Genomic DNA, 12,389 nt, shown 5'->3' with positions numbered 1-12,389 from the left:
CCCTCCACAGAGGCGCTGCTGTAGCCCGGAGACGGGCCGGGGACAAAGGGGACCGGCCCAGGGCACCCAGGTCTGGAGGGCAGCGCCGGCAGGCAGGTGTGAGCCGAGCGCCTCTTCCCTGCCTCTATCGGCATCGCTGCACCAGAGGGACTTGAGACGTTAAGGGGCGGAGCTTTCTGGCCCTGGAGGGGGGTGGCCCCCCAAGTCCCTTCTGTCTCTGCCCCCCACCCAAGTCACACACCCTGCCACACCCAAGAATCCTGCAGCTTACACAGCAGCGGGGGGGCCCTCTGAGGGCGCCGGCCACGTTTCCTCAGCCCAACCCGCAAACCAAAGCCCCGCGGCTCGGCCGGGGGCCACTGCTGAAGGACCAGCCCCTCCCTGCAGAGCCCAGCCCAGCACGACCGGCTTAGCCTGTGGCCCCCAGCCTCCAGCGCCCCACTTTACCAGCCCTCCCGTCGGCGCCCCTGCCAAGACCCCGGGCACTTTCTCCTCCGCAGCACCAGCCCCTTGGAGGGGGGGCTGCCCCACGCCAGCTGCTCTCCCTGTCACCCTGGGCAGAGACGCAGGGACAATTTGCCCTTTACGCCCCAGGACGGACGCGCGTGGCGCTGTGACACCAGGGGCTGTGGCCACGCTGCCAGGGGGCGAGGAAGCAGAGAGATGCTCCATGCAGGGAGCCCCAGTGGCACCACTTCCCGGAGATACACAGCGGACCCAGCAGAACCCGGCGAGGGAGGGTCCGTCGTACCGATTCGCCCTGGGGCGTCCCATCTGCCCTGCTCTCCACAGCAGCCCCCTGGCACTGCTCTGAGGCTGTGGGTGCTGCCCGCAGGCCCAGGGGCAGCTGATGACGGTGACCAGCACCTCCGGGGGTGGGGTGGGGGCCGGTACCAGCCTGACAGCCCAGCAAAGAAAGCGGATGCTGGCAACTCGGGCTCCCAGTGGGCACCCCGGCTGCGGCTCACACCCCTTCCCAGGGAGAGAGGACCAGCACCCGCCCCCATGCGAGTGCCTGCTTGCACCCTGAGTGCCCAGGCCGGGGGGCAGGCGCCCCAGCCTTCTCCCAGCCCAATCACTTCCTGCCCACGTGCTGGTGTTCCTACCTGGCCCCCGCACCGGCCCAGGTAGGATCCCTCCCTGGTTGGATGAGCAGAGGAAAGCGGGGGGCAGCTGACTGGAACAACCCTCTCCGAGCACCCAAGAGCTTTACCAAGCCAGCATCGCCCCTCTGTCTGCCCCACCCCACCCCCGGCGTGCCGAAGTGAGGCACCGTGATGCACAGCGAGCGCTCCCTGCCCTCCCCCCCTCAGCAGGTGGATGGCGCGCCGAGGACTCAAGGCGCACGGATACCGCCTGGCAGCTCCCTCTGTGGGAGCCGGGCCCGGCACCAGGCTGCGGCCACGGAGCCGCCTTCACAAAGCTCTCACGGCGCTTTGCCAGCGTGTGAGCCCAGCCTCGACGGGGGGTCCTGAGCGCCATTCCACCGAGGGGGAAACTGAGGCACCGCTTGCCCACGGGCGCACAGGGAATGAGCCGTGGCACCAGGAGTCCCGGCTCCCAGATCCCTGCCATAACCAGTCGTAGCAGCCACTAGACCGCTCCTGTGCCGAGCCGGGAATAGAGCCCAGCTCCCTTGCTCTAACCACTAGACCTGTCTCTCTCGGAGACAATAGAACCTAGGAGTCCTGCCTCCCCACCTCTTCTGGGACCCGGCATGTCCCTTCCTTTAACATGAGCACAGGGACCAGATCCCTGGTGGCTAGCAACCCAACAGTGTTACCCTCAGACCCCTCGGCAGTCTCCGGCGCCCCTCGCGCTGGGTCTCGGCGCATTCAGAACAGCATCAGAGGGCAGCTAACGCGGGCCATCCCCACCCCACCAACCCAGCAGCCAAAGTTCGATCCTCACTGGGGCAGGCCCTGCTGTCTGAGCCAGGCACCGCACGGCCCCAAGGGGACGGGACGCTGCGTCCCGTGCAGGCTCGTCTCCCTGCGGGGAATCGTACCCGGGGCTCTCTGCTCTGCAGCCCAAAGAAGGGGCCGACCCAGTGGGATGTGCCCAGCCCTTTCCTGGCCCAGTGGCAGGACCGAATCGGAGGCTGCCCGGGGCTTGCCTTACGTGGGAACGCCCCAGCTCGCGCCAGAGATGCCGCCCTCCTTCCCGGCGGGGACCGGCGCCAGAAATCGCCCAGGTGGTCTCCACGATCACAGACAGCGGATCCTGATTGGCTGGCTTAAGATCTGCCAGCGGGCGCAACGGTGACAGCCCTGGACAGCCGGGAACTTTGGGGCCACACAGGCCACGACCGCGTCTCCCGCATCCCACTGCTGCTGGCATCTCTCGTGAGCCGTGGCCAGCTCTGGCCTGGGAACGGAGCGGGTCAGAGCCTCCGGAGCCCCCGAAGCATCTTCACCGGGGCTGCCTGGCACAGGGCAACGGCAGCACCAAGGCACAAGAGGGGACGCGCTGGCCCTGGGGAAAGGGATGGAGAGAGAGGGGCGGAGAACAGTCCCCCAACCTCAGAGACCAAAGGCATGCCCCCCTGCTAAAGGAGGCAGCGTCCGCTTGGCAGAGGTACCAGCCATGGTGTGGGATGCAGGGGCATGAAAACCTCCCCCCCGCCCCCCCCGGAACAACAGGGACTGGGCCAGCAAGACGGTTCTGGGTCCCATCATCCCTCGTGTCTGCGATCAGGGCCAGGTGCGCTGGCCCCTCACCCCCACGTGAGCGCACACTCCATCTGCGCGCACACGCACGCACACAGCCCCTGCCTGCAAACGCTGCGTGCTCACCACGCGCACACGCACGCACACAGCCCCTGCCTGCAAACGCTGCGTGTTCACCATGCGCACACGCACGCACGCAGCCCCTGCCTGCAAACGCTGCGTGCTCACCACGCGCACACGCACGCACACAGCCCCTGCCTGCAAACGCTGCGTGCTCACCACGCGCACACGCACGCACACAGCCCCTGCCTGCAAACGCTGCGTGCTCACCACGCGCACACGCACGCACACAGCCCCTGCCTGCAAACGCTGCGTGCTCACCACGCGCACACGCACGCACACAGCCCCTGCCTGCAAACGCTGCGTGCTCACCACGCGCACACGCACGCACACAGCCCCTGCCTGCAAACGCTGCGTGCTCACCACGCGCACACGCACGCACACAGCCCCTGCCTGCAAACGCTGCGTGTTCACCACGCGCACACGCACGCACACAGCCCCTGCCTGCAAACGCTGCGTGCTCACCACACGCACGCACACAGCCCCTGCCTGCAAAAGCTGCATGCTCACCACCCGCTCCTGTATACACCTCCCCCCCCCCGTTTGCACACACAGCCCGGGGAAAGGCCCCCTCTCCCCCAGCCCTGGGCGTGCTCGGATCCGCCGTGCACCGCCCAATAGCTGCAGCGATCACAGGGCACCATAAATATCGACGGCCTTCACCAGCATCTCGCTGTCGCACGCGCCCCGGGAGGACACTCACAATTCGTGTGACACACTGGCTGCGTCTCTCCGGCCCCGGGGCCCCTCCACCCCTTCCCGGCTCCTCGGCAAAGCCCCCGGGTGGCGGGTAATTTGGGGCGAGAAGCTAAGGAGCGAGTCCCCCCCACTCCCGCTCAGCAACGTAACCTCTTAATTAACAGCTGCCTTTTAACGCCGGGAGCTCTGACCTGAGCTGCTGCCCCAGAAGAGCAGGAGGAACCAGGGAGGCTCATCCCCCGGCCAGGCCAGTAGCCTTGCTGCGGTTAGGTCGCTGGTTCTAATCCGGCCCAGGGCTGCAGGGTTACTAGAGAGCAACTCACATGCAATGAGTCTGCTGGGTCTCCGTCCTGTTCTCATCACGATGAGGTGAACTCCCCACCCCACACACACCTTCATGGCAGGGCCAGCAGAGTTGGCCAAGGCCTGGGTGAGCTAGAGAGACCCAACCCCCTGCTAGATCCTGGCAGGAAGCAGGGGGAACGGGCTCGCAGGGGAGCCAGAGGGCCGTCCCCAGAGCCGAAGCCGCCTCCCCATGGGGGAGCAGAAAGGGGATTCCAAGTCCCCCCCACGGGGGTGCAGGAGAGGCCTGGGAGCTGGGGGGGGCGGGGGGTGGATCCAGCACTGAGCCGGTGGGAAGAGATTGAGTGCGACCGACTCTCCTGGGCTCCAATCCCAAGTGCAGGGAGTGACGGATCGGTGACTCACCGGAGACCTGGTGACGGAGTGGGGGGTGCTGTCTGCTCTATAACCCGGCGTGGTATGGGGGTGCCTTGCTGGTTGCTGGGCTTGGGCAGTGGGTGACTCCACTGGCGGCCCAGCAGGACAGCAGATGAGTCACTAGGCCAGGGGCTCCCAACCTGTCTGACAGGTCGCCTCCCAGGGAGAGAGACAAAGGGAGGAAGGGGGAGACCAACCCCCGTCTGGGGGGCAGGGCTAGAGGAGAGTCAGTTTCTGTCTGGGAAGCAGGGGAGAAGGGGCTGGGGAGGGGGCTGGAATTGTAGGGCCCAGCCACCCCCCATCTCAAGGGGGGGCCCTGAGGCCTCCTAGCCCCAGTTCCTGTAACCAGATTACACCTGTGCTGTGCTGTATCCTGGAGAAGCAATAAACTCCTGTGCGGTCACTGGGGGTGGGGGGCGTGTTCACCTAGCACAGGGGGACGCCAGGATGTTCCATCCCGTCACGCTGCACCACGTGGCCCCCGCGAGGTAACAGGCAGACCTCTGTGTCCCCCCCCCCCCCCCCCGCGGACGTGGCCTCATGCTCCCCCTACTGTGCAGCTGCCAGGCGTCATGCTGGGTGTCCCTGCAGTGCCGGACGGCGCGGTGACAGGCAGATCCGGCAACGCACGGTCTCTTCCCAGCTTCCCAAGGTCCCGCCAGGTCAGGCAGCCGGGTCAGGACACGAGGCCGCTCCCCAGTGCGGCGCCGCAAGCAGGCACAGCCACGGTGCCCCCGCCGAGAAGGCCAGGCCAGGCCCTGACGTGCCCCTCAGGCGTTTGCCCACCTGGCAGGCCCGTCACTGCTGTGAAGGGCGGGGGCACCAGGCGAGAACAGCTCGGGGCTCCGGGCTCAGGCCGGCAGAGGGAGCCGCGAGGCGAGAGCTAATGAGGCAGTGATGGAGCCGGCTCCTCGTCCATCAGGCAGGCCCCGCGTGCAGGGGAAAGTGCTCCCTCGGGGGAAGATGTGTCTCCTGCTTCCCGGCTCTTCGTTTTCATTAGTTCCAGCAGAGCGAGCCCTGACGCTCATTCTTCCTGACAGCTCCATGTTGGCACTGCCAGCGCCCATTCCACGGGCCCTCGCCATGGGGCAGGGTGGGGGAAAGGAGGGAGCCGGCCACACTAGAAGGACCCTGCTCAGGCGGGTCGATATGTGCCACCAGCAGCTGGAGAGCTACCAGGCGCTCCCCCTCCAGGGGACCATGTGCCCAAGTCATGGCCCCATGAACACTTTACTGCCCAGAGCAGGGAAGGGGGCAGCAGGGGGCGCTCTTTCCTCTGGTGGTGCAACCCTGGGGGTGCTATGGCGCAGGAAGCTCAGCAGGGGGCGCTCTCCCCCTCTGGCAGGGCAACCGTGGAGTGCTGTGGAGCAGGGAGCTCAGCAGGGGGCGCTCACCTTCTGGCAGTGCAACCATGGGGTGCTATGGCGCAGGGAGCTCAGCAGGGGGTGCTCACCCCCTCTGGTGGTGCAACCATGGGGTGCTATAGTGCAGGGAGCTCAGCAGGGGGCGCTCTTCCCTCTGGCAGTGCAACCATGGGGTGCTATGGCGCAGGGAGCTCAGCAGGGGGCGCTCTTCCCTCTGGCAGGGCAACCCTGGGGTGCTGTGGAGCAGGGAGCTCAGCAGGGGGCGCTCACCCCCTCTGGAGGTGCAACCATGGGGTGCTATGGCGCAGGGAGCTCAGCAGGGGGCGCTCTCCCCCTGGAGCGAGTGCTGCCAGGATACTCCAGAAGAGCAGCAGGGGGCGCTGTGCAGATGGAGGCGCCATCCATCCCGGGAACACACCCAAGCTCTGGGGTCTGGTGGGGCTGCTGGAACAGCACGAACAGCTGCCCCCAGGCTGCACGCCAGGGGAGACAGGCCGGGGGGCTGGGAGGACACTCAGCCTTCGCCTGCCCGGCGTTAGGAGCCGTCCCCCCACTGGCGCACAGGAGGCCAGGCAGCTATTAACGGCGCCTCTAAGCCAAGCCTGGTAGATGCCTGACTGGAGGGCTCTGCACGGAGAGCGGTGCGGCCGCCCCGCTGGTCCCACGTGGGGTCCGGGGCTGGGAGTCCCACCCCTTGGGGAGCAATTTCCTCGTCCACGTCTAGTGTCAGCTGGGAGAGCGGCACGAGGCGTCCACAGTGAGCTGGTGCCCCTCCTGGGCCAGTGGTCAGGCCCCACGCCCGCCCCTGCCTGCCCTCTGGCAGCGCAAGAGCCCGGCAGCAGCGCCTGGCTGATGGCCGCGGGAGCTGAGGGGGGGATCCTGCTGGCTGAGGCTCCGCCAGAGAAGACAGAGACAGGAGCGAGCAGCCCACAGGTCCGGGGGCAGGGAGCGAGGCCTTCAGGCAGGGGGCCCCTGCACTGGGTTTTATTTCTCTGGGGGCCCACGGAGAGCCCCGTATAGAGCTAAAAATAACCCGGCTCACAAGCAACGGAGCCTCGCTGGCATCAATCCTCGGTAACGGAGACGGGCCCACGGTTATCGGCACAGCCACCCTGCGAGGTGGCAGAGATTCTGCCCCGGACAAACAACAGCCTGAGGTCACGTCCCGCCTCCAGCGCAGGGATTCGAACCCGGGTCTCTCAAAGCCGAGGGGAGAGGCCCAGGGCCGCAGGTTTCCGGGCAGCGCTGCCGCCTCCTTCGCTTTGTGGCTCACGTCAGGGAGATTTTTCCTGGGCAGCACCAAAACGGTGCATTTGCAGAGTGCGGAAATCCACGCTTGTTTCATTTCGCCCGCAACCGCCGGCGGGAAATCAAGCGGAGTCCGTGAAATGACCCGGCTGGTCCCCGGGTGTGTTTTGCAGCAACACAAATCTTAAAAAGGTTTGGGCCCCAAAAACCTGTACCCGGCTCTCGTGAGGAGCGCAGCGTAAGAACCAGTGAAGAATACAACGCAACACACACAAATCCAACCACACACCCAACACACACACGCTAAAAACACTAGCGTAAAAGCCCCGTTCCACCCTCCCCGCACATAACCATCAGCACACGCCTGTGCACTTTCCAACATAGACACACGCTGCCGCACAATGTGCACAGCCCGCGCTACAACTGCTGCCAACACAAGCAAGCAGGAAGCACTGGGCCATGGCTTTTGGACTATCTGGACACCGCTGAGTTGGCCACAAAGGTTGTGGAATCCCCATCCGTGGAGATATTTAGGAGCAAGTTAGACCCTGATCAGGGATGATCTAAACGGTGCTTGGTCCTGCCGTGAGGGCAGGGGCCTGGACCTGAGGCCCTCGCCAGGTCCCTTCCAGCCCTTCCCAGCCCAGTCGGAATCAGACAGAATCCCGTCCTCGTTTGGAAGCACCCGTATCGGAGCCGGCCATGGGGAAGCCCCAGCCTCCTTTGTCAAATGCACAGCACTTACCGGCTACACCAGGCGTGCCGGGGCACCGAACCCACAACCTCTGTCCGAAAGGGGCCGGAAGGGCCGTGCCCCCAGACCACGCACAACGAAGGGCTTGGGCACAAGAGGACGCTGACTAGCCTGGCACTCGTGAAGTGAGCTAGTTCGGCGTAGCTGCCCATGGGGAGAGGGGAGGAGAACTCCTTTAGCATTCGATCTTGCTGCCGGGGCCAGCTCCTGCGCTATCTGGGGTGTTTCTTCAAGCCCCAGCTACGGGAGCCCCGGACCGCGTTGGACTCTCCGCTGGCATTTACACGGCGCGTGTTTCAAACTGGGTGACTCTCGGCCCCTGCAGCCGCCCGCCCAGGCTGATGGGGAGATAAGTGGGCAGGAAGCCGGCTGTAGATTCTTTGGGACATTGTCCGGGCCGCGTAGCGTACCCCTGGACAATGCAGCACCGCGGGACTGGAACCTAGAACCCGGGTTCCAGCCTGAGCCCAGACGTACCCGCAGTGAAACAGCCCCGCGAGCCCACGTCGGCTGGCACTGGCCGGCTGCGGGCGTCTCGCTGCTGTGCAGACATACCCCGAGCCAGCTGCAGCCTCCAGGCAGGCAGGAGAGGGCTCAATTGGGGTGGCACGTTTTTACCCCTGCCCCCTCCCCAGCACGGTACAGAGAGTTCAGCTGCAGAGAGGGAAACTTCGCGAGCTGCCCCCGCTCTTCAAGGGGGCGCAAAACCCTGCACGCGCGTCCTCTGCGGGATGCAGCCCCCTTGCAGCGGTGCCTCTGCAGTTCCCCCCCTCGACGGCGGCATCCCTCCCCCTCCCCCCCCCCGCTCTCCCTGGCTGGATCGGCCATTAGCGGCAGGCCAAGGAGCGGGCGGCCGGCCCGGCTAGGCAAGCGCCTGCTTTGTAGCGCTAATGGGAAGCTAACTCGCCGGCTGGAATGTGGGGCACAGGAGACTCATTTTCTGCTTATGGTTTCAAAGAATCCATTAAGGACCCCGGGCCCGCGGCAGGGCTTCCCAGCTCCACGCTGGAGCGGCAGAGCGCCTCCGGAGACGCAGGTCAGGTGGGGACAGGCTCCGTGCTTGGCCGAGGGCTCCCCGGGGCTGCAGAAGCGTTCCCGCACGCATCCCGATCTCTGGCAGGAGCGCACGATGCAGCCTCCTGCCCTTCCCCTTCCCCAGAATAACCCTGGGGTCCAGCGTGGAGCAGCCTGGAGCCACGCTCACCTTGATCCAGCTGCTCTCAGCCTTGCGAGTCTCGCACTCGCTCTGCCTGACACCGAAATGCAGCCACCTCTGGGGTGGGGTGGGGCGGGGCAGCCCTGACAGCTCACAGCAACGCAGCCCAGCCATTGAGCGGGAGGACAGCGGTATCTCTTTGGAACCAGGTTTGACAACCCCGGGGGCAGGGGTCCCGACCGGCCATGCTGGCTCACAGCTCCGGCGCCTGCGAAACGCACCATGGCCAGATAAATGGGGTTTAGGTCTCCCAAAACTCCAGCACACGCGCTCCAAGCAATAGGCTGGGTGGTTGGGGTGGACAATGACTCAGAGGTGAGCACCCCCTACTGACTGACCCATCCCACACCCCAGCAGCAGAGCGCCCCCTAGCGCCAAAACGGGGACTGGTGCTTAAGACTGACACAGAGGAGAGGGCGACCCTGGTCAAGTCACCCCCACCACCTTGGCTGCAGCTAGTTCTCCCTGAGCGAAACCCTCCGACTGCTCAGCTTCGCTTCTGAGCCAGAGGTGGAAAGGCAGCAGGTAAAGCACAAGAGTCAGAGGGCAGCGAGATCCGATGCCCAAGCCACAGGCAGGACCCTACAAGGCCTCAGGGGAAGCAGAGGGTCTCTGTACCCCCAAGTTGCTCCCTGTTTCAGGGGCCTGTTTCACCCCTGCCCTGGCCCTGCCCCGCTCCCTAAAGCAGCCAGCAAACTCCCTCCCTAGTCCTGTTGGGCCCCTCTCTGCTCTGAGGAAAAAGGATACAGGGTGGGAGAGGGGCCACTCTGACATCAGCACCTCTCTTTTCCCTCCCCTGCCCGGCACAGAAAAGAGGAGACTCCCAGAGGGAGGGGCAGCTCCAAGGCAAAGGGCAGGAGATGAGCAGCAGTGGCCCAGCCAATCAGGATCACCTGCCAGAGGCTCCAAGATCGACCAGTAGATCCCGATCAACAGGATGGTGACCACTGCTCTAAGGCACCGGCCGCCTTAGAGCATGGCAGGAGCTCAATGCCATTCAAAGTGGCTCCCCCCTGCCCCGAAAGCGCTGGTGAGCACCAAGCACAGAGGCTACACTACATGCTTCTTGCGCAAGGGCACGTCCACAGCTCAAAGCACATGGTAAAAGCAAGGTGCTTTTGCGTAAGAGAGCGTCCACACTGCACGGACGCTCCTGCGCAGGAAAGCTCTGATGGCCATTCACAGAAAGGAGACTAGAGCACCTGTGTTTTTTCCCATAGGGGGGTTTTGCACAAGAAACCCCTCTGGAGCGTCCACACTTGCTGTACTGCCCAGGAACTCTTGCCCAAAAGGGAATTATTCCTCGTAAAAGGACGTTTACCTTCGGCGGAAAACCCCCTCTGTTCTGCCATTTTACTCTCGATTTCCTTGTGCAAAAGCGCAGTTGAGGTGTGGACGCTCCATGGGTTTTTGTGCAAAAGCAGCTGGTTTTGCACAAAAATCTTGCAGTGTAGACGTAGCCGGAGGGAGGAAGGGCACGGCGAGGCACCTCCCTCTCCTCCCAGCCCTGGGTGCTCGGGGTGAAATTCCTCCTCTTGCTGGGGGCCAGACCCACCGCACGCTGCTCTAGCAGCCCTAGTACAGGTGCCGGGGTCTCATGCTGGTCCTGTGCCCGGTAGGGATGTAAATACTGATCAACAATATTAACCAATGAAGCGATTCAAATGATATCATTGAACCAGTTAACCACTGGTGGGGGCAAGGCACGGGGCTCTTATTATTGCTGCAAGAGCTGGATCCAGCGGGGCGTGGGAGCCGGGTGGCAGCGTGGCTGGGAGCCACGTCCGGGAGAGGGGCTTGGGGCCACTGCAGGAAGCTGGGGCCGCCCGGGCCGGGATCGCTGGCACCTCTGTGGGTGGATCCATGGCAGCATGGCCAGATCCCAGCTGCTCACCACGTGGCCCTCCTGCCACCCTGACCTCGTGAGGCTCCCGCCGGGCGGCTCCCCGGGGCTGGCAGTCTAGCTAAGTGGCTACTGAGGAAGCATTCCCGGAAGCCTAATGCTTACCAGGCAACCGGTTAGCCAATGAACCTTTTCCATCCCTCATGCCCGGGGCCAATCCTTCCCTTAGAGTCTGCGGCGCAGCCCGGCATGCTAAAGCCCCAGCGATTCTCCACGTGGGCCTCCCCAGAAGCCCAGCCAGGGTCCCGGCACATCCGGGCCGGCAGCAGTTACCGCCATGCGCCGCGATCCCACGCCAGTGCGCTGTGCGGAGCTGAACTGGGCGGATCCCCTCGCAGCTACAGCCCGGTGGAGCCGCTGGCCTTCGGTACAGTCACGGCTGTGCAGTCTAGTTAAGAACATCAGAATGGCCAGATGGGTCAGACCAAAGGTCCATCCAGCCCAGTATCCTGTCTGCCGACAGCGGCCAATTCCAGCTGCCCCAGAGGGAGTGAACCGAACAGGGAACGATCAAGCCATCTCTCTCCTGCCATCCATCTCCACCCTCTGACACACAGAGACTAGGGACACCATTCCTGAGTCCTTACCCATCCTGGCTAATAGCCATTTATGGATTTAACCTCCATGAATTTACCTAGTTCACTTTTAAACCTGTTCTAGTCCTAGCCTTCACAACCTCCTCAGGCAAGGAGTTCCACAGGTTGACTATGTGCCATGTGAAGAAGAACTTCCTTTTATTTGTCTTAAACCCACTGCCCATTAGTTTCATTTGGGGGCCCCTAGTTCTTATATTATGGGAACAAGTCAATAACTTTTCCTTATTCACTTTCTTCACACCACTCATGATTTTATAGACCTCTATCACATCCCCCCTTAGTCTCCTCTTTACCAAGCTGAAAAGTCCCAGTCTCTTTAATCTCTCCTCATCTGGGACCCATTCCAAACCCCTCATCATTTTAGTTGCCCTTCTCTGAACCTTTTCTAATGCCGGTAGATCTTTTCTGAGATGAGAAGACCAAATAAAGTTGGCTTTATTATATGCAGCAGCAATGCAAGGAGCCCGGGGCGTTAGCAGGTAACCTGAAGCTTAAGACCTGTAAACTTTGGCCAAGCTAAACTTAAGTAACTTGTTTACCAGCGGGGAGGGGGCCTCTCCACCCCAGGGAGCCACTGCTGACCCCCGTGCCCCACCAAGGGGTTCTCTATGGGACGGGAGGGAGCGGGACAGGTGATTTGTCATTAACCTTCACGGTTACACTCAGGCTTCCATCCTGCCTCTGTCTCCTTGCCAGAACTCTGCACTGGGCATGCACCCTGCCCTAGAGCCATAGAGAGAAACGCAGCCTTCCCTGGGAGTGAATTGGGAGGCAAGAGACTGACGGGAAACCTCAGCAGCAGGGTAAAAAGGATCAGGAGACACTTGTGTTTACACACAAGTCTCCTGAATAGCAGCCCTAATAGGAGACACCAGGGGATAGCTCAGTAGTCTACCACTGATCATAAGAGCCCCATATAAACAGAGAGAGATTAATAAGAATGGGACTTTTCAGATTGGAAAAGAGATGACTAAGGGGGGATAGGATAGAGGTCTATAAAATCATGACTGGTGTGGAGAAAGTGAATAAAGAGTTATTTATGCCTTCCTAGAACACAAAAACTAGGAGTCACCAAGTGAAATGAATAGGCAGCAGGTTTA

The 12,389-nt window shown here is 63.0% G+C and overlaps 1 protein-coding gene across 11 annotated transcripts in view; it reads right to left on the bottom strand.

The window, feature by feature from the left end:
* ADGRB2 (adhesion G protein-coupled receptor B2) overlaps positions 1–12,389 on the bottom strand; it is a 99,987-nt gene that overhangs the window by 76,360 nt on the left and 11,238 nt on the right. The window lies entirely within an intron of this gene.

Source organism: Pelodiscus sinensis, chromosome 25 (assembly GCF_049634645.1).
Source record: "Pelodiscus sinensis isolate JC-2024 chromosome 25, ASM4963464v1, whole genome shotgun sequence".
Taxonomy (NCBI): Eukaryota; Metazoa; Chordata; order Testudines; family Trionychidae; genus Pelodiscus; species Pelodiscus sinensis.
Note: the sequence above shows the minus strand (reverse complement) of the source record. Positions and strands in the feature narration are given on the sequence as shown.